Here is a 23,523-nt window from a genome sequence, read left to right on the forward strand (position 1 = left end):
AATCAGAAGGAAGGGTTCTCCAGGAGAGAGTTTCCCATTTGAACAGAGGCAGATGATCTCAGAATATGTGAGGACATCAGCAATCTAAGCACTAGATTCAGCACGAGAACACCAGTGGTCACAATTTACCAGCCTAAGGATGGACTAACACATCTACATGTACCCAGTGTCACACAAAACACACACACTTCACATTAGTGAGAGATTTCTAAATCAAAGAAAGAATAAAGAAACAGCAAGGGAAGGGGTTTTACCAGAACCCTTCATCCATTGGCTCATTCAACTAGCAGTTACCATGGCCAACCCTGTACAAGGTACTGTTCAAGGAAAAAAACAAAAGACATGGTCTCTGCCCCCAAAAGTTAGAATATAATCAAAGGACATAACATAAAGAACATGTATATAAGAAACAACAGTAACACAAAGGAATATTCATAATGTTTGAGTTTCAGTATTCTAGCAGACTTAAAGGAAAGAAAGATTACTTTCATGGAAGTGAATTAGAAGGAATGAATGGACTTAGGTTTTTGAGAAGGCCTGGACAGTCAATCCTGACTTGATTATAAGAGAGACTATATTATTAGGAGATTATTAGGAAACTAATATATAAAGAAGCAGCACAAGCAAATGACTGTGAAGGAAAAAACACAAGAACAAAAAGTAAAGCAAGTAGTTGAATCCACTAGGACATAGAATACTGGCTGGAGAGTTATAGGGAACAAGGTTGGACTCCCCGCAGGCTTTCAAGGATCTTCACTGCTAAGCTACAAGTGTTTGGATTTTATTTGCTAGACAGTAGGAAGCCACTTAAGGCTTTAATCTGATTGTAGCTGATTTGCTCTATCTGGTACAGAGTGGTATTTAGAAAAGAGTGAGAGCCAGGAGAAAAGCAAGGTGACTCTTAAAATAATCCAGAAGGGTGGTGATAAATGCCTTAATTAAGCTAATGGGTGTAGGTATGGGAAGGAAAAGATTAATAGAAGTGGTAATGGTATCTGTTCCTAAAATGTAGAATGTTCTGATATTAATTAGCATATACACCTAGAAAATGAGTGTGGGTGTGTTTGTATATATATTCCCATTATAATTAGTAACTCTTCCTAATTTCAGTATAGTAATTCTTGACATAGCATTCTTAAATTCTTTTTTTACGTTTATTTATTTATTTTGAGAGAGACAGAGACAGCATGAGTGGGGGAGGGACCCCACTCTCTCAAGAGAGAGAGAGAGAAAGAATCTCAAGCAGGCTCCACACTGTCAGCACAGAACCCAATGCAAGACTCGAACCCACAAAGCTGTGAGATCACGACCTGAGCCAAAACCAAGAGTCAGATGCTTAACTGACTGAGCCACCTAGGCGCCCCACCATTCTCAAATTCTTAAAACATTTCTGAAATGTTTCTTCTCAAAGAAAAAAGTTATTTCAATACTCTTTGGCATCTAAATTAAAATAAATCACCACTATCACCTTCTCCCATAATTGGCATATAGAAAGACAAAGGAATAGTGCACATTGCAGAATACCAAAAACAGTCCCTGCCATTAATGAACTTAAACATGAAATTCATAGAAGTCTGGAGCTGCTCTCACTTACAAAGCTCCTCCTTTCTGAGTGTAACCATACTTTAGCCAAAAAATTCTCTAAAACCTTTATTCCCAGATGCACACATATTACGTGATACCACAGAATAATTGTCAATTACCACATAGTTCTTGACATCCACTATGATGATTGCTTATAAAAGAAATCACAGATTGTCAAAACATGATAAACATTAAAATCTCTGCCCATCATTTTGAAGGAAACAGGGGGCAAGCCATCTGAGAAACTAAATCAAGGCTCTCTGCACGCCTTCCTGCCTTCAACTTCTATCCCAACACAGTGAACAACATAATTTGTGGTATTTTATTCTACCTCCAAAAGGCTTTGTGGTCAGACACCAGAAAACAAATCTCTAATTCTCCAGCATTAGAAAATTCCAGCTTTTAAGTTGGAATGAAACCTGCAGATAATTTCTCTCAGTCACCTCATTCTAAGGTCTAGAAAAGTAAGGATTAAGGTCCTACATCTGGTATAGCAAAGCTCTCTTACACACCTTTATTTCTAACTATTCATGTACCCAAATGATGGGGTACCAACACCAGTGTTACATACTGGGACACAGTCAAGGCAGAAAAATAAAAGATCAGCCATATACACATAGGGCAAGATAGCTTGAGTTTTGTCCCCTCACGGAGTTGTATACTATTTCCAGATTGTGAACCAGTCAAGATTCATGCAGATTTACCCTACAATGGCACTGGTGTTTACTTAGGAAGTTAGAAAAAACAGAACAAAATTTTTTTAAAAAATCTGGAATATACAAAGTGTTATTAAAAACACTTCGAAAATACAATAAAATATTTAGAAAAGATTTTGATCCTTAAAGACCTAATTCAATTTAGTAGGAGAGTATCAGTACATTAATCCAGATGCCTCTAAAATGGAGTTACTGGTGAGATGTCAATTATTAATATATTAACATATTAAGCAAGAGTATAATCTAGTCCATTTATAACTTTCAGGTATGAACTACATCTGACATACCTCTAGGAATCAGAATCATAAGACATTATTAATAGACCCATAGATTCTCAATCAGTAACTCAATCACCATAAGGTACCATGTAATATTTCCCAAAAACCCCAAGGAATTACCCTCTGAAAAAATAGGAGATAATCAACCTGAACTCAGTCTATGTGTAACATTTAGTGATCCTTACTTGATATCAAGATTCTTGGGGCATCTGGGTAGCTCAGTAAGTTAAACATTCTACTCCTGATTTTGACTCAGGTCATGATCTCACAGTTCATGAGTTCAAACCCCATGTCAGGATACGAGCTGACAGTGCAGAGTCTGCTTGGGATTCTCTCCCCCTCTCCCCACCTCTCTTTCTCAAAATAAAATAAAATTTAAAGAAGAGAGAGAGAGAGAAAAGATTCTTCCACAGCTGGGTTAGATCATGATCCATGCAAGCTGCCCAAAGGCCTTCTTCTCCCTTGAGATTGTGATGGCAACCACATCCCACTCCCCACCTAAGAAAGGCAGGTAAGGAGGTAACTCATACAGGCAAGGAGTCCAATTTAAAAAATACAACATTGGTGTGTGTCTTCTGAGTTATGCCCTCTCATTAGACTTATGACTTTAGCCAAGCTGCTTAACTTCTCTGTGCTTAGTTTTTCTCTCCTGTAAAATAACATTGTTCTGAAGATGAATTAAATGAGATACAGTGTGTGAAAGCACCAGCAGTATCTAGCACATGGCAGCTCTCTACAAATGGTACATATTATTGTACTATGTGGAAGTATGATTCATTCACATAAAAGCAATAATGTAGGATTCACATCAGAATAGATGGTATAAAATACTATTTACAAAGAGTGGTTATGCTCTATGGAGACTCACTGCTAGGAAGAATTCCAGCATTAATAAATGTAATGGCTTCTCCTACTGGTAACTGGGTGGTGCTTCCACAAAAATGTCATTTCTCCCCTCTTCCTACCATAGTACATTAAATCCACAACTAGCTTGCTCCGGTGCATTTAAAGGTAAGTACTAACTGGAAAGGGAAACAAAATAAGCCTTTATCAATGAATTTCACTTCAACAGAGAATAGTTTATTAAATTCTTTGGCCGATGAGCAAGAGGGTATGGACTTAGAACTAGGAAGGTTTAGGGGGCCTGGGTGGCTCAATCGGTTAAGCATCTGACTTCAACTCAGGTCATGATCTCACAGTCCGTGAGTTCGAGCCCCACATCAGGCTTTGTGCTGACAGCTCAGAGCCTGGAGCCTGCTTTGGATTCTGTGTCTCCCTCTCTCTCTGCCCCTCCCCTACTCATGCTCTGTCTCTGTCTCTCAAAAGTGAATAAATGTTTAAAAAAAAATAAAATAAAATAAAATAAAAAAGAACTGGGAAGGTTTAAGACAGGGCATCAACTTTCACTATTTGACCATATTGTCAAGTGTATACTCCAAAGCTGTCCTGACTCGGGCTTCAGAAAGGACCTATTTGCTCAAGTAGGGGACACAGTGATAGGGTCCTATCAGTCCCAGTAAATCATGAACACTCATCACACAAACAAAATGAGTTTGGACAACTGTGCTAACCAACCAAAAGGGACTGATTAGTCTTTAGGTCCCTTGACTGGTCTTGTGGACCATTAAATATTTATCAGAAAATAATCCATCACTTAATCAATGGAACTTCTACCAACCCAAGTCTATGTTCCTCAGTCATGTCCAACAACCAATTAATTTAGAGGGTTATAAACCTCAGAGTTACTTTGGTGCCAGCCTCCCAGCCTTTAATAAAGCATCTTTCCTACCTATAGCGTCTATGTGTTCATCAGGATTCTTTTTGCTAAGTAACAGAAACAAAGTTTAGATCAGTTTAAGCAAAGTAAAAATATACAGGAAGCACACTAAAGTGTCCTTCATTATTAAGGGACTGAACACTCAGACTGCAAGAACTGCAAACTGACCCTTTCACTGTAGACTGCTTTCCTCCTTTGGGCAGCAAACCTGGCCATCAGAATCTCCTTGGTTTCACACTTTATAAATTTCCCAACCCAAAGGAACACTTTTAGAATGAAGCTTGAGTCATTTCCAAAGGTAAGAAGGTGCTGTTCCCAAAAGAAAGACTGAGGATGGTGTTGGATAGACAACAAGGGCAGACCACTACAGGTATTTATAGGCAATTTTTTTTCAACAGTCAGCATGGTATGAAAACATATGTTTGTCATTTTGTTACTAAACCTTCACCAAACTTAACCACGGACCATAAATTGTATAGCCGTTCAAGTCAAGTAACTTATTGTATCCCTGATCTTCTCAGCCCACTGTTTCCACCATTCCCACTTCCAGACTCTTTAGCTGAAACATAATGAACCTCCTTCCTAGCAAATTCTACAGGCAGAAATGCATTTACAATGATTTCACAACCATGCTTCTCTTGTCTAGAGCAGTCCTCAGGCAAGAATTATTTTCTTGTTATTCTAGGTGTCTAATTTTGGCCTTAGATAACCTAAGAAGTTTTTGCAATGCAATTTTATTACTGGAAACAATTTCATTAGAGGAGAATATTAAGCAACTGTTAGAATGAAGTCAAAATGTCAGTATCCACACATAAACCACATTCCTAGCTGAAAATTCTGCTTGCTTCTATTTAGCAAATTCTGAAGTAGCAAAATAGACTTAGTAGAAGTATTAAAATATTTTTTAAACTATCTTATATTAGTATTTTTAATTATTTCCTCCAAAAGCATATGTGCTGACTTTGATGTTAGCAGTATACAAAGTATTTTCAAGGCATTGGCTCTAGGGTTTACAATATGGCTAATAATGAATCTTTTATTGCCTTCTTTCTCTCTTAAGTGAAATGATCTCTTAATATCATTTAAAGTGCCATAAGGCCTTACCTGTTTAAATCCATGTGATCATGGCATACATGACTTTTGAAAAACAAATGTCTACCCATACTCACACTTAGGAAAACAATTTCCAGAATATTAGTCATGTCTGCTCTTCCTTCCTGGGTGATCAGAGGTCTTCCGGGTTCAGGTGCTAGGCAGGGCACAACAGTCCCCTACCCAGGTACAGAAGTGAATAATTCATTTCCCACAAGGCCATAAGAGTGAGGGAAAGAGCCAGATCCAAAACAAAGGTAGATCAGACAAAAGAGACTGCACTAGTTAGAGAAGCAGATAGTGAAAAAAACCATGAGTCAGGAACATGGGTTTAATGAAACATCTAGTAAAGATGAAGAAGAGCTATGGGGTCCAAATCACTTTAAAAGAGCAAAAATTCTAAATTTTTCAAGAGAAATCATCTTTGCTATCCAAAATTTTACAACTCAAGAGTCACCTGGGGTTTGGGTCTCTCACCAAAGTCCTGCCCCAAATTACTGAGGATTCCTTAGGTGTGTAGAGGATGCAGATGGCACAGAACTTGCATTCTTGAGGTCAATTCAACTCCTACATCCTGTCTTCCCTCCACCATTAGACCCAATGCCAAACTCAAGCTTCCTTGAGTTCCCCACCCAATACCCCACTCATATTAAGCTTCCATGAATATTAGAGACTTTGTCAATTATTTAAAGGGAGACGTAAAAGGAGTTTACATGAGAGCAAAGCAAACTATTTCAAATTGAACACTGAGCATCTCTTCTTAAATTATCTTTTGGCCATCCTACGACTGGACTATTTCCACAGGTCCCTTCACCTAGCTTTGCAGCATCTGCAACTTCTCTCTCCTCTCTTTTTCTATTTACCTGCTTGGAAAGAGTGCAATAAACTCCCTTCCTTATAGCAGGATGTCAACTTACCCTTTCTCCTCTGTGACCTTGGGTCTAGCCTCCAACATGTTCTCCAGCTTCAATTATGTCCCTAAGTGAATCATCAGGCTATTATTACAGTTTTCCTCCCTTCAGAAGAACTTGGATGATAGTTAAGATATGGATTTAACTTCTTTTACTTTTTATAATGTTTATTTTTGAGAAAGAGTGTGCATGGGGCAGGGGCAGAGAGAGACAGAGGCACAGAATCTGAAGCACGACCCAGTCTCTGAGCTGTCAGCACAGAGCCCAACACAGGGCTTGAACCCACGAACCATGAGATCATGGCTTGAGCTGAAGTCAGACCCTTAACTGACAGCCACCCAGGCACCACTGGATTTAACTTGCAATTCCCATTTCACAAGACTAAAGTGGAATCATTGGTCCCTAATGGAGCTAGTAAGGAGAAATGAGTTTGGAAAGCTATCCACTCCATGATTTAGGGGCCATCTGCTCATTCACAAGTTTGGGCATCTGAATACAGTCTGACAACCATTCTCAACCTCTTCTCTGATTTCTCTACCTATGGCAACTGACTCTCCTTTTCAGAAACAAATTCTGACTTTTGGTTCATCAGAAAAGGCACTTATAGGCAGATATTGATCATCTCTGAAATCTCAGTTAAGTCCCCTATGATCCCATATTACACACTGCACCAAGCTGGTTTACAGGAGTTCTTGCCCTGAAACCTCTCTTCATATTGGCCTACAGAGAAACAGGAGATCTTTCTGTGAAGCCAGGTTCCAAATCTGGTCTGATTCTGCTAAAACCATAGATGGCACTGGCTCATGAGAAAAAGCAAAAAGATAAACAGACATGGAACTAGAAATCCAGACAGGTCTTAGACCAACTTACTGTCTCTTTGCCTTAGGTATCACAAGAAACACAACACTGCTTACACCAAAAACCCTCTACCCATTTGGATTCATCTGACCAGTTAAATACTTTATGATAATCTAATTGAGACATAATCTTTACCAGTGGATATTTGATATTCCCTACATAATGAAATCTGAAGACATATCACCCATCAGAATGATAAATAGGCTTGATATATAAAAGTTCCCAGTTCACTCATTCATTCATTAATTTAACAAATGTTTATTGGGGCGCCTGGGTGGCTCAGCTCAGGTCATGATCTCACACTCCATGAGTTCAAGCCCCGCATCAGGCTCTGTGCTGACAGCTCAGAGCCTGGAGCCTGCTTCGGATTCTGTGTCTCCCCCTCTCTCTGAACCTCCCCTGCTCTGTCTCTCTCTGTCTCAAAAATAAAAATAAAAACATTAAAAAAAATTTTTTAAATGTTTATTGAGTGCCTACCATGCGCCCACCAGCTCAAGCTTACAGTTTTCTAGAAAGCTCCTGCCATGATTCTATTCACCCATTTAAAAAGCCACACATTACAGAAGTTACAGCTTCCAAGATGTATGTGACATCCACATGAACAATAATCCTGTCCTAGTCAGCTATCACAACAGACCTGTCAAAGGAGCAAGGCATGGGTTCACCCTCATTCCCACTCTCTTTCCCTAAAAATATCTGGTTCTTCACCATTCTTAAAGGCATCTTTGAGTTAAAAAAATATAAATAAATAAAAGCTTTTTTATTTCTCCCCAAATCTGTTTCTACTCCAATGTTCACAGTTACTGGTGTCACCTTTCACTAGTTGAAAGGTGACATTGGAATCATAGTTGAGCCTGCTCCCTCTTTCTCACTTCTCATTATCCAATCCACCAGCAAGTCCCTTTTGTTTTACCTGAAATCCCATCCACCATCTGTATCCCATTTTTCACCATCCCCACCACTATAGCCTAAACAAAGCCAATATCACTTTTATCCTGGATAATCATAACACTTTCTAACTGGTCTCCTCATTCACTTTTAACCTCTTACAAAATCCATTCTAGCACTAAAAAATAAACCTAGTTATGTCCTCTACTTCTCCATGGCTTTCCATCATACTTGAAATAAAATCTTAATTTTATACAGTTACAAAGGGTCTAAATCTATCATTCTCAGCCTTGCTCTCCATGGTCTACCCTCTCTGATTCCATCTCTTGCCTCCATCCCCTCCATTCATTACCCTGCAGCCCCACTAGTCTCTCGGCTTTCTTCAAACCACAGTTTGTCTGCTTCATCTGGAAAGCTCTTCATTCCCACCCTCTACCCCCCACCACTGACCATCTTCATCTCACTGGTTCCTTCCCATCATTCAGGTCTCTGCCCAAATATATCACCTCTTTGGAGGCTTTCTGGGACCACCAAATAACCTACACCAGTGGCTCTCAAGGTATAGTCTCTATAGCAGCAACACTTCACAATTTTTTAAAAGTGTAAATTCCCAGGTCCCATATCAGGCCCCTATGAAATCAAAACCTCTGAAGGAAAGAGCACAACAATCTTAATGTTTTAATAAGTCCCACAGGTATGGCGCCTGGGTGGCTCAGTTGACTGAGGTCCACCTCTTGATTTCAGCACAGATCATGATCTCGGGGTTGTGGGATCAAGCCCCACAATCAGGCCATACGCTGAGTGTGGAGCCTGCTTAGAATTCTCTCTCCCTCTCACTCTCTCCCTCTCTCTTTCTCTCTCTCTCTCTCTCTCTCTCCACTTGTGCTCTCTCTTTGTTAAATAAATTAAAAATAAATAATAAATAATAATAATAAATAAGCCCTACAGTTGATTCTGATATACAGTAAAGTTTGAGAAGCACTATTATAGTGTGTGCATAATACATGTACATATGTATATATTTATCTGACCATCTACATCCTTCTACTCTTTATTTACCTGACTTTACCTTCTTCACAACAGCCATCTGAAATTTTTATTTAACTTTTTAAACTGTCCCGTTCTAAAAATAAGCTCCATGAAAACTTACGTTCACTCTTACATGCCCAATGATTAGAATACTATCTGACATATACTAAGTACTCAACAAATATTTACTGAATAAATGAACCCACAAACAAACCAATCTAGTCCCTTTCTCCCCTAGAAGCTCTAAGGTTTGTTTTTCTCTAGAAACAGTGCCTCTGAGGACGATGTATATAGGGATCTACAGCAGAAGGTCTCAGAAAACAATATCAAAATCAAACCACATGGCCACACATCAACCAACTCTAGCTCTTCAGAAGGGAGGTTTTTTTAAAATGTTGAACATGCTTGGCTCATAGGAGTGTGAAGTAATCGCTACCTATGACTAATGCACAGCTGGAAGGCCTCGTTAAACCTCAGGTAATCTGCCAACTCATTTTTCCAAGGAAACAAAACTGGAAGAAATGAGCACTCAAGAAGGTATATTGAAAGAGGTAAGGAGGGGGCTGGGCACTCAAGTCAGAAGCCAAAATAATCTCACCACCCAAAGGATATTCTCTCTTGACTCAGAACTCTGGAAATGGTGGTTTTATGTTTGTGTATATGTCTCCTCCCACTCTACCCACACCACTATTCCCAATAAATGAAAAATATCTTTTGTTTGATTTAAATTTCTTTAAATTTTAGTAAACAACCTTGCATATCTTTATTTTGCGTATCTTTACATTTGTAACATCTTTTTCTGTGAGTGGCCTGTTCTTGTAGTTTTCTTTTAGGCTGTCTGCCATTTTCCAGTTAATTGGCAATTAAATTTACTCCTATCTATCATATGTGCTGTCATTATTTTTCCCAGTTTGCATTTCACTCTTGACTTTGTTTTGGTGATTCCTCCCTCAGTCAGAACTTAAATTTTTATTTTGTAAAATGTACCCATCTTTAGTGTTAATGTTTCTGATTTTATGTCAGTAAATAGAAAAGCTTCTTCTACTCCAAATATATTAAAATACTCAGTCATATCTCCCATCAGTACTTCTATTGCTCTATTTTTTTTTTTTAGGTTTAACTATTTGATCCACCTGGAGTGTATTTTGCTGTGAAGAATGAGGAAAGGTTCTAATATTAATTTTTGTCCAAATAACAAGTCCATTTAGGAAACTTTATAACCTCAGCATTTAGCCCAGTAAAATTATACATAGTTGGTGCTGCATTTATGTCTGCTAAATTATTGGAAGGGTGATGAAGTTACAAAAGAACATTCCAATGAAATGTGTGTGCATTATGACTTTAATGTGACATTAATGCATATTAATGTTTATTTTAATAAGCAAGTAGACAGGTATTAACCAATGCCAACTAGTCCCAGGAGCAACAGTAACATTAATTATAACTATCATTTATCAAGCACTTACTATGCTTCATACATTATAACTGCCTTAATGTAAACTTACTTAAACCTCAAAACAAGCCTAAGAGGAGTTTCTATTCTGATCTTAATTTTATAGATGAGAATTCTGAGGCACTAAGAGATAAAGAAACTTGCTCAAATCCCATGACTAGCAATTGGCAGAGTCACACTCTGAGACAGAAACACAGAGGATTCTATGCTTTACCCCTACGTTATTCTGGCTCACAGATCACTGCTGACCATAAAATAGAAAAAAAAAAAAAAACAAAAAAAAAAAACTAACAGGATGGTTTTGCTATTAACATCTAAAAGGTATACACATTTTATTAGGATATTGTATATTTCTAATTCTGTATTTCTAACCTGGAAATTGAATAAACATGCCCCCATCCCCACCCTTACCCAACCTCTCCCAAAAATTACCTTCCTCAGAGCTCAATATTGCCTTTGGCTATAATATCTGATAAAGGACCTATGACAGTCCAACACAAGGTAACTAACTCAACACTTGATCTCTCTCTCCACTAACCCACATTCCTTCACATCTTTTAAGTTCAAAATCCCACCACAAATTGCTTAACTTCAAGCATGCCCTGATCTGAAATGTATGTACTACAGAGCTGCACTAAATAATTTGCTCTATGTAGCAAAGTAAAAAATTACTTCTCAGCAACTTATATTATGAATTAGGTTCTTAAAGATTTAGACCAGATTATTAAAAATACTATTAACAACAACAGGTGTCATTTTGTAACTCTAGTTTTTATTTAGAAAAATGAGTAGAACTTTTGGTTTCCTGATGGCAAAGTAAAGGCATTTTTGCTCCCTTCTGGTCTCAAAATTCTAAAACCACAAAGATGACAGGAAACAAAAACACAAACTCCAACTTTAGTGAAATGAAGAAGTGACTATAGTCCAACATTTGAAGATGGAAAGCAGATGGAGGAAACATTTTAGCAGAGAGGAGAAAAGTCAAGCCAATGACTACAAGAAGCAAGCCAATTTGCCCCTGGAAATGCTTACGAAATGGAGATGCTGGGTACTTTGGAAGATGAAAGTAACGGCAGTTGCTAAAATGAAGGGATTTTTAAACTCTCAATCACTGGTGGGCTGCAGCTGGCTCGTACCAGCTTGCAAGAGTGAACTCTGCAGTGACCTCACATTGGTAGCTTGAAATCAACTATAGTTTGAGCATTTGCGAGAAGCTGGAAAATTCAATAAATCCGTGTTTTGTTCTGTTTTGATTTTTTTCAGAGAGCTAGTTGTTAAACATCTACCAGCATACCACCGCTCGCAAATTCAGCACCCACTAGAAATCCGAAGTTTATTTTCCAGAGAAAATGGACAGTGGGGTTTCAGACTCAGGTACAGCAGTCACAAAAGAGGGCAAGTGAAAGGTACAATGCTGAAACAGATCTAATATGTGAAAATCTGTACAGTGATCACAGAGTTCCTTCAACTCCAGAACATTAGTATTCAGGTTGCATTCCCCTTGTCAAGTGACTGAAGATCCTTCTCTGATGATACTAAACTACCCAAGAGAAAAGATTTATGTATAATGTTATTTTATGAGTGGGTGGGCCCCTCAACAAAAGATCTGACTAACTTGTCTGATCATCCTACAGTGAATTAGTCCACTTAGACATGCAAAGCCCAAAAATTCATTTCCAAACACACTTTTTCAAGAGGTCACTAAAGGATACGCCTTTCCAAACACAAAAAAATATATAAGAAGAAAGACAATGTGGATTTAGGAAACATAGAGAGACACAGTGGGCAATCCCAGAATGATAGCTGTGCCTCAGACCCCGTGAACACAGTGCACACTGGGGCAGGAGGCAGAGGGCCTCCAAGAAGCAGGAAAAAAAGGAGTTGGTAAATTATCTGGCTGCTTGAGCATATAGAACACTGTACTGAGAGATATTTTGCAGAACTGTTAGAGGGTGTTGGAAGACATAGCATTCCAGAAAAATTAAAGGGAAAAAAATGAGGCAATTATTAACTCCAGGTAAAATAACAACAAAAATAAGAAAAGAAATGCAATCACACAGTAGATCACTCAACTGTGGAAAGCACTTACATAGTTATAAGAAGATACTGGGAAAAGATGTAACTAAAATTTTAGACATAATAGGAGCGTCTGGGTAGCTCAGTAGGCTAAGCATCCAACTCTTGATTTCAGCTCAGGTCATGATCTCATGGTTTGTGAGTGCAAGCCCCATATCAGGTTCCATGCTGTCAGCGCAGAGCCTCCTTGGAATCTCTCTGTCGCTCTGTCCACCCCCACCCCCTGCACTCATTCACTCTCTCTCTTTCTCTCTCTCAAAATAAACTTTTTTAAAAAAATACAGAAATTTAGACATAATAAATTATGTAAGGAGGAAGTAAATTTTTTACTTTACTACATAAACCAAATTATTTAGTGAAGTTAATCACATTTCAGATGCTTGGAAATAACAGTAATTCATGTGGGATTTTGAACTTAAAGAGGAGGTAAAACTAAGAATCCTCAAATACCCTAGAAGAGAGTAAAAATGATTAATCAATGAAAATCAATCATATTATTTTCAAATAGGGAAGTAAATGCCAGAATAAACAGCTAAAAACACTGAGATGGTTCTTCTATTAAGTGAAACAAGGTGGTAAGAGAAAAAAGAATATCGTTTTTTTGTTATATGCACTATAAAAGTTATTTGACTTAATAATTTTTATGTAATACTTTCACCATAATTTTTAACTTAAATAATTAGGAAATAAAGAAAAATAAAATAGTTTATAAATTATGGGCAACTCCAGAGAATGTGGCAATTATTCTGATATTCCAGTAATAATGAGATGCCTACATTATACAAGACAAAAAAATTTCCAAATTGGGAGAGGTCTGTTTAAAACATCTTGCAATAAGCTATCTAAGTATCCATCACGAGGTACTATAATCAAAGCCTTAGTTATGAACCATTAGACAAAAGAATTTGTGATATGTCAAGGATAAATTTGGACAGATTTATCTTCTGATCTTATCTTTTAAGGGAGGCCAGAATTTTTATTGGTACAACTATACTTACTTATCAAATGTTTGTAATAGATAGGTTATGTATCCTTTGTGTATTTCTAATTTCATTTTCTAAAGAAGATGGAAAAAAAATTTCCTTATAGTTCTCCTCATACTTTTTATTTCCTGCTTTGAAATGCCAATCTAACTTCCAGAAAAGAAAATTGATTTCATAATTAGAGGAAATTACTGAGGAGGCAGGGGGAGGTTTAGAATGGTAGAAACAAGAGCCCCAAAGCTTAGTGGCGAGGGAGAACTACATTGGTCTTTCTGGAATTTTGGTGGGGAAAAGACAGAAATTCAATTGTATCAGGGATTATGGGGCAAAAATTTTCCAGATAGGAAAAATCTGTGTTCTTCAAAGGCAAAGAGAAACTATGTAATTTAAAAAAGGGAGGGAGGGATCAGATGTGGTATGAAGGGAAATTAAAGATGAAAATAGATAGGGGCACCTGGGTGGCTCAATTGGTTGAGCATCTCACACTTGATTTCAGTTCAGATCATGATCCCGGGGTCATGGGATCGAGCCCCATGTCAAACCCCACTTCAGGTTCCACGCTGGGTGTGGGGTATGCTTGGAATTCTCGATCTCATTCTGCCCCCTCCCCCATTTGCACGCTCTCACTCTCTCTCTAAAATAATTTTTTTAAAGTGAAAATGAATAAACTGAAAAACAAAAGTGGAGTTTACTTTTCAACCAGGAGCTCTTTCCTGTGAAATTCAAAGGAAGACAATAACCAGAGACACGATTCTGAGAGAAACAAAAGGGAACATGAGGAATATATCCAGAATGGCCTTACTTTTTGACTGAAAGGAAGGACCCAGTCATCTTCTGATGAGGAAGTTAGGACTGGAAACTTAGAAGAGTGGAAGGAATTGAGAACAGTCATCTTCCAAAATTGGACCACCATGAGTCCCCAGAGACCATTCCTGGACAAGGAAAAGGTTGGCCATATCAAGAATCACTCAGGAAGGGTGTCAAACAAAGATTCCACATCCTCATACTCAGTATTTCTGATTCAACAGGTCCAGGAGGAAACTGGGAGATCAATTTTTAAAGGCTTCCCAAGAGATCTTTATGAGTAGTTAAGTCTGGAAGCCACTTAATAGTGATCCCCAAGATACAGATAAAACAGTATTAAAAGGCACAAGTGAAGCCAAAGTATAAATGTTTGTCATGAGCCATTATCTATGGGGTTTTGTTATTTCCTCTGTCAGCAAAAGGAAGAGAGAAAGTAGAATTGTGAGGGCTAATAATCCACACAACAACTGAGAATTACAGCAGCATTAAGTTGCTGACCAAATCTCACCTCCTGGTTCCACGGCAAAAATGATTAAAACCGAAACACAAAACCTCATTTCTCATTCTTTGTTATTCAATTTTCAACCAAAAGTAGCTCCCTTCATTGAGACAATCATTGCCTCATTCTATGTGGGCACTTGTGTCCCAGGTCAGTCCTCAGTTTGAGTAAAAGAAAAACATACTATTTGATTCCTCGGTTTGGGAGTCTTTGCTAATGAATTTCTAGGGCTACGCTCTTAAGTGCTCTTAAAAAAAGGTGTCTACACTTACTGATATACTTAAGTCTAGTTTAGTCTCAGCCCTTAGAATTCTTTCTGTTTCAGATAGACATGGTATCTCACAACTTTAGAAAGTGATTACATACTGTACATTTGTAATAACAGTAGGGTTTTTTTTCTTAATTTGTTTTGTTTTCATTAAAAGCTCACTTTCCCAGATCTCTCTGTCAGAAATCAAGAGGGAAAGGACAAATAAAAATGAACTACACTCCTGGAACAGTATATTTATATAGTTCAAACGATGTTTTATGATCTTAAATACTGTTTCTAAAACTACATAATTCAAAGCACAGTATTTATAGTATTTAAAAATGACGTTCAGAAGAAAAACTGAAACCAAAAATATTATTAAGGTGCAATGGGAAAGACAATGGAACATGGCAAGATAGAAATGGTCTTTTATCATTGAAACAATAATACTGTTTCCTCACCCAAGTGCAGCCTTCATTTAAGCCCAGAGAATGAAGAAATGTACACATAATCAACTAAAGCAAGTTACAAAGGAAGCTGATCCATGACTTCATAAAATAATCTCTGTCACAGTACTGCATTCTGGGAAGCAGCCAGCTGTTTTCAAGCCTTAATGAAAAATGCCAGATAAGTGGCTTCACTTCAAAACACAGAAATTGGCCTGAGTAAATCAATGACTTTCTATCAGATTTTGATATCATCTGGAAAGGAAAATCCAGCCTCCTTCTGAAAGCTGAAAACCATCACTTCTTTAATCAAGAAATTTCCTCACTAGAAATAGGTAAAGGGATTAAGAGGTACAAACTTCCAGTTATAAAATAAATAAGTCACAGAGATGAAAAGTACAGCCCTGGATATAGTCAATAACATTGTAATAACGTTGTATGGTGACAGATGGTGATAACACTTATCGTGGTGAGCATTGAGCAACATATAGAATTGTCAAATCACGATGCTGTACACCTGCAACTAATATAATACTGTATGTCAACTATATTTCAATAATAAATTTTTGTAAACATTGCATTTGCTGGAAGGGAAATTCTGTGATCTAAAAAAGAATAAAGCACAAAAAAGCTACATTAAAAAAAATTCCGTGATAAAAGTTATGACATTTCAGTCATCTTAATCATTAAAGTGTCAGTTACCTAACTTCATTGGCTTTCTGAGTGACATACCCAAGTTGCTTTGATTTGTGTTCATTAAGCATAAAAAAAAAACAGTAAGTCTAATGTAAAACTATATTATAAAATCAATGCTTGACATTTGAAACTATAGCACCTTAGAAATATTTAGCTCTTTTTTTAGACATGAATACTATGTTGAACATACATCTTTCACAAAAAGAACTGTTTCTTATGAATTTCCAAAGGAAAAAAATAAAGATATGCTTTTATTTACACAGTTAAGAAACACGTACATTAGGACAGCGGTGTTCAAACCTGGCTACATATTTAAGTCACCAGGGACCTTTTAGAAACTAACAATACCCCAGCCCACACAGATCAAATCAGTCCTCTGAGGGTGATGCCTAAGTACTGGTGTTTCGTTTTGTTTTGTTTTTTTTACTTTTTTAAAGCTACGTGGGTGATTCTAATGGAGCCAGGTTTGAGAATCCTACATAGGGCGTGGACTCTCAAATTTGGCTGCACATTGGAACAACTTGGGGCAGGAGTTAAAAACAGTGGTTCTTTGGTCCTGTTATGAGCTGAATTGTGTCCCTCCAAAATTCATATGTTGAAGTCCCACACCTAGATCCTCAGAATGTGAATGTACTTGGAGATGAGTTGTTTAAAGAGGTGAAATGAGGCCATGAGGGTGGGCCCCTAATCCTTATAAGAATAGGGAAGAAAGTGAGGAGAGATTAGGATATAGACCAGTACAGAGGGAAAACCATGCGAAGGAACAGGGAGGAAAAGAATACTATCTACAAGCCCAGAGGAGAGTCCTCAAAAGCAACTAACCCTCGGACACCTTGATCTCTGACTTTTAGCCTCCAGAATCATGAGAAAATAAATTGCAGAAAATAAATAATCATGAGCCACTTACACAGTAATGCTTTGTTCTGGCAATCTTAGCAAACTAAAACAGGGCCCATCCTCAGAATTCTGATCTCACAGGCATGGGTGTAGCCAGGGATCAGAATCCAGGGCTAATGCCATGACTTTAGGTATCCTGAAGTCTGACTTCACCTGTTCTCCACTTGATGTTAGCTTGAGAGAGCAGCTGTTTACACTTTGTAACACCTTCCTATTAAAGCTATTTAGTAAATGCAACCGAGATAGGAATAGAAAATTAAGGTTTTCATTTTATTGAGGGCTTTGCTCCTTGCAGTTAAGAACTCTCACAAGAGAAACTCTCTTTCTCAACTGTTTCTAACACCATCAGCGGAAGGTGAATATTTTTTTCCTTATGGTGGTGGTATATTTGTTTCCTATCTCCACAGATATGGTTTTCAAATATTCTTATTTCTATTTATCCTTCCACTCTTCATACTGCCATACTCTATATCATTGAAAACTTTACATAATTATTTCAAAATATGAATTTTAACAGGCTCAATGTTAATTTAGAAGGCAACCGCTATACATTTTCTTTCCCCCTAAGAGTAGTTTCACAGCTTCTGAGTCACGCAAAACTCGGATCCAATCAGCTCTGCCATCAAATAGCTGTGTGGCCTTCAGGAAGTTTTATAAACTCTCCAAACTTCCAGGCAGTCTCCCTAAAAAGACAAGGTATGTGTTCCGCTGGCCCTTTCCCTCCTACCTGCTGGTAGAAGTCTGGGGCCCAAAATAGAAATGATGTTTTGACAATAGTAGAACAGCCCATTAGCTGAAAACTCCCACCTCAATTAAATATTACTTGAGAGAGAATTCAATGTCTACCTTTGCTGAAACACTCTATTTTGGGGATACCACATTACAGTGGCATGGCTTGTACCATATTCTAACCATTGTGTGGAGAAGAGTTTGAAGAAGAAAAAAACATGGAAGTTAGCTTTTTTGTGTCTGACATCTCAGTGAGGCTGCAGGAGTGGTCGCTGCTCTCCAAGCTTCACAATGCCACCCAAGCATGACAAGAAGAAGAAAGATACCGGAAAGGCGGACAAAAAAGACAAAGACCCAGTTAACAAACCTGAGGGCAAGGCCAAAAAAAGAAGAAGTGGTCCAAAGGCAAAGTTCAGGACAAGCTTAAAAATCTGGTCTTGTTTGACAAAGTGACATATGACAAACTCTGTAAGGAAGTTCCCAACTATAAGCTTATAACCCCAGCCATGGTCTCTCAGAGAATAATGATTCAAGGTTCCCTGGCCAGGGCAGCCCTTCAGGAGCTCCTTAGTAAAGGACTCACTAAACTGGTTTCAAAGCACACAGCTCAAGTAATTTACACCAGAAACACCAATGGTGGAGATATCCCAGCTACTGGTGAAGATGCATGAACAGATCCCACCAACTATACATTTTGAAAAATAAAAACCTCATTAAATCAAAAAAAGAGATAGAAAAATGTGGGAGTTATAAAATCAGTTAGGAGGTTACTGCAGAAGTCCAGGCTCAGGAGTTGGTGGCTTGGACTAACACTAGCAATGGAGGTACAATTGGGAACTTGGTGGAGTAAAGGTATATTCTGGGGGGATGAGTTAAATAGGTGATGGAGATCAAGGAGTGCACATGTTGTGATGAGCACCAGATGTTGTATGGAAGTGTTAAATCACTGTATTGTACACCTGAAACTAATATTATACTGTATGTTAACTAACTGGAATTTAAATAAAAACTTTTTAGAAGAAATACACTTTGGAAGTGCAATCAAAGTGAATTAATGATGCACTAAATGTAGAGGGAGTCATCAAAGATGGCTCCCAATGTTATAAGATGATAGAGGCATTATTTACTCATGCAGACTAGAAGAGAAGCATATTTCTAGGGGAAGATCAAGACTTTAAACATATAAAACTTGAGGTATCTGTGAGACACAAACATGGAGTTGTCACATCAGAGTTGAAGGGATGAGTCTGAAATTCAAACAAGTTTTTTCCAGAGGTGATTTGAAAGTAACTTTTCTTTTCATCATTAGCCTTGGGATCATTGCCCAACCCATCCCAAGTACAAAGCACAAAACAAGCACAGCCATCCAAATACCATCCTAAATATTTAGGGAACAGTATGAGGCACCAGGTCAATCTTTTCTCCACAAGGAAAAATCATAATTCTTCTGATATTTCCATTGGTTTTGTTTTGTAGCCTTTTCTTTCTGGGGTTAATTGACTTTAATAAATTCTTTAATCCTTATGTCAAACATTTGATTGATTTCCATTTAATCTTTCATTTTAATGTGTATAGTTTATGCATGTTTTCAAAATTCTGTCTAAAGTTTATTTCTAAAATATCTTTATCCAAAAAATCTCTGCAATATTTAGATGCCAATATGGCAGGGAACATCATGGAGTACTAGGTGATCACAATCTATAAAAGGAGCTAGTAAGGGAATTCAGACAAGGAGAGAAAGGGGATTTCTAAAATTTTATCCCGAAGTCAGAATGTTTTTAATTTTTTTTATTTGAGATAGAGAAAACATGAGTGGTGGAGGGAAAGAGAGGGAGAGAGAGAGAATCCCAAGCAAGTGCCCACTGTCAAAGCAGAGCCTGAAGTGGGGCTCGAACACTAGCCGTGAAATCCTGACCTGAGCCAAAGTCAAGAGTTGGACGCATAACCGTCTGAGCCACCCAGGTGCCCCTAGAAGACAGAATTTTGACTTCTGCCTCTCTCCTCTGAAAGTACTCATTCAAATTGTATCAATCATCTCAATAGCGCTTTTGAATATAAGAAAGAAACTTCTGATTTGATTGTTGTGGTTATGGGAAAGGCATTGAGGTATGGTGGATGTGCTGCCTTCACAAAGTCAAAAGCATGAACAGTAATCTTCTTGGCTGTAAAGAACACTCCCCAGCTGTACATTTATAAATGTCCCTGAACTCAGTGAAAGTGGGTTTAGGGATCCATTAAGCATTTTATCTTATTATCCCTTGCTAACACTACTTTTAAAAGAGCTGAAGAAAGAAATCCCTTGGAAGACCACTTCCCATCCATTTATATCCTAGAAGGGACCCTAACAAAAACCACTTGTTGGCAAGCCAAATCACTTATTCTGAGACAAGAGAAGGGACCATAAATGCATCCATTTTAAAGTATTCATCTTTTAACTATAGGCCACTAATATTGAATGACAGCTGCCGTAAACTCTAATTGGCTAAGATGCATTAGAGCAAAAATACTTTCATAGTTGTCTTACAGATTTCTGGAAGCATATCACAGCATGTATCCTTGCAGCTATAACCATTTTAACCCAGCTTACTCTTCCAGGAAGTTTATTTTAGGCTGTGAAATTTAAATACTGCACTTACTAAAAAAAAAAAAAAAAGTATAAAGACTTCACAAAATCATTATATAATGCAGGATATTGGGACAATGTGTAAAATAAGGAAAAACCGGGGTGGCTGCGTAGCTCAGTCGGTTGAGCATCTGACTTTGGCTCAGGTCATGATCTCATAGTCCATGGGTTCAAGCCCCGCTGACAGCTCAGAGCTTAGAGCCTGGAGCCTGCTTCGGATTCTGTGTCTCCCTCTCTCTCTCTGCCCCTCCCCCACTCACACTCTGTCTCTTTCTGTCTCTCAAAAATGAATAAATGTTAAAAAAAAAATTAAAATAAGGAAAAGCTATGAACATCAAGAACCTTCCTCCTACACCTTGATTTTAAGTCGTTCAGCAGGCCCAGCTTCTTTGGTTTCCATCAGTCATTACCCTGATGACGATGAACCAGTACAAATAGACAATTTACCAATTATCCTCATTTTGTCCAAACATCAGAGCCTTTCCCTAACCAATCTGTCTAAAGATTTGCAATTGATCTTTTTTATTTTTCTTCCTATCAGCCATGGAGGGATTAACACGTAAAAAGGACATAAAGACCAGATGAGAGGCAAAAATAAAAGGAGGAGAAAAATAGGGCAACTTAGATAATTCTCCAACTAGATAATGAGTTCCTGAATAATTAAGAATCAGCTAAGTAATGGTGCCAACCCCATTCACTTAATTTTTTAAAAAGTTATCTTCTAAGTCAAGGGCAAGTCCTTTAAAGAGCCAGTAACTGTTCCACTCATACATGCTTTGTTCCTAGGAGCAGGTGCCTTAAAATATTTCCTTTATTAATTTTTCACTTTTTATACATTGATCCTAAGCTTCACCAAAGAAGGAAAAAGAGAAAACAAAACAAAACCAGCAGACCTGAGCAAATCAGGATACTTTCCCTAACAGATGGGATCTTCCTTTCTTTTTAACACTCACAGCAAATGTTTTAAAATGCTATCTTCTATTTCTTCACCATTCCTAACCCCATTGCCTCATGCCACTTTAATATTTACTCAAGGGATGCCTGGGTGGCTCAGTCATTTAAGCAACCAACTCTTGGTTTTCACTCAGGTCATGATCTTGCAGTTCATGGGAGAGCCCCATAATGGGCTCCACGCTGTCAGCATGGATTCTCTCTCTTTCTCTGCCCCTCCCCTGTTTGCTCATTCTCTCTCTCTCTCTCTCTCTCAAAAAAGAAAAAATGTAAATATATTAACTCAAAGCCAGTCTATGCCTCACTCCAAATCCCTGTAATGCCTGGGAAAGTGTCTTACCCATAGTAGGGGACTAAGGAATAGCTCTTGAATGAAACTGTTTTAAAAACACTTCTCTGCACACACATACACACACAATAGTGAGTTATCAAGAAAGTAAAAGTATCTAGAAATGGAGAATAACTGAATCCAGTGTGGTAGAGGTGTCTCAGCATAGCAGTTGCTAAACCATCACAAGCTAAAGAAAATAAATACCTAAGTTCTCAGTACAACCCTCTTTCTTAGGACCAGAGCATGGAAAATAGCCACATCTCATCAGACTGTGAGTCTATATAATGGGGAACTGAGAAAGGGCCCTGCAATCAATATAAGTAGCAATGGCCTAAGGAGAGAAAGTATGGGGAGGTTCCCAGACCTAAAACAAAGAATTTGGGAATTTTTTGGAGTCTTTAGTCACATGTGTGTTACTCATTCACCATTCAAAAGAATTCATTCTAAAAATAGCATAGTTCTGATCCATGAGAGATATTTAATAGTCTAGCCCTAACCAAAATTGGGAATATACATGTAAAATGACCATCGCCCTCTCGTTTCAGTAACTTCCCTAAACACCTTTAACTTCTCTGTTTCCCCTGCCTTATTCAACCAACCTGGTAGTAGCAGAAACATTCAAGAAAGAATTTTACCATAGTCATTTATACTTCTACACCTGTGGTTTTACACCTGTGAATAAAGGGCTCTGTTCCATGGTAAAAAGATCGGTCAGTGAGTTGGTTTGTTGGTTAATTGGTAGGTAGGTCAGTTGGAGGAGAGCAAAAGGACCATTCAAATACCCCTGAAATCATACTCAATAAGGTCATCTCTGAGCAGGAAGACAGAAACCCCACCAGGACCATTTGTGTGAAGGTACTGGTAGCTTCTGCCATGAAAGAGAAAAGAATGGGTAGAATGTGGGTGGAGAAATTAGTAATGTAATTAAGGACCAGCCTTATAAGTTGCTGCCCACAGCAACAGCTGAGCCCCCTGTAAGTCTAGTCCAGGTTAATTCTTTATCCTCTTTTCTCTTTCAAACAATGAAATATCCTCTGAGTAGTATAAATTATAGCAACTATTCCAAACTGCTGCTCTGCAGTGAGTGAGGTAACAGGAAAGTATATAATGAAAATGACTTCCACAGACCTGGTCTAAACACTTTTCTAGGGACAAGAGAGCCTGGGCATGGCTGCTGGCAACAGACATTGTCTGCCTAGTCTCTATCTTTCCTTCTGAGACCTCACACTTTCATTTACCTGTCAAGGTGGCCCTTATTTTCATTCCAGCCAGAATTTACCCATGTGAAATTTTAGAGAGCAAGCACAGAATGGGACTTGTGACTTGGCCCAAACCCCTCCCTTACTTTCCCTGCCAATCTCCAGCCAACCTGTCCCCCATAACCCTGATGTCCATAGCCCCTGCTCTCTCAAAGCTTTGATACAGAGTAAAGCATGAATATTATAAAGAGTAACTTTCTACATAATTCAGCAGACCATTTTATTGAAAAGGAGATAACAGAAGATACAATAAACCAAATAAACCTTTTCCAGATATAATAAAAAAAACTTTCACAAACCTTGAGGAACTTTGTAAGAACTTCTCCTTATGTAAGAACTTCTGTGAGATACAAATGTAAATAATAAAACTCCAAACATTGCAGATGTGTCCTG

The 23,523-nt window shown here is 38.0% G+C and overlaps 1 protein-coding gene and 1 pseudogene across 2 annotated transcripts in view; one reads left to right on the top strand and one right to left on the bottom strand.

Annotated features, from left to right (window-relative positions):
• PLCL1 (phospholipase C like 1 (inactive)) overlaps positions 1 to 23,523 on the bottom strand; it is a 333,051-nt gene that overhangs the window by 187,709 nt on the left and 121,819 nt on the right. The gene's annotated exons all lie outside the window — the stretch shown is intronic.
• On the top strand, positions 18,157 to 18,687 carry LOC132671695 (small ribosomal subunit protein eS25 pseudogene; annotated as a pseudogene).

Source organism: Panthera onca, chromosome C1, assembly GCF_046562875.1.
Source record: "Panthera onca isolate mPanOnc1 chromosome C1, mPanOnc1 haplotype 2, whole genome shotgun sequence".
In the NCBI taxonomy this organism is placed as follows: Eukaryota; Metazoa; Chordata; class Mammalia; order Carnivora; family Felidae; genus Panthera; species Panthera onca.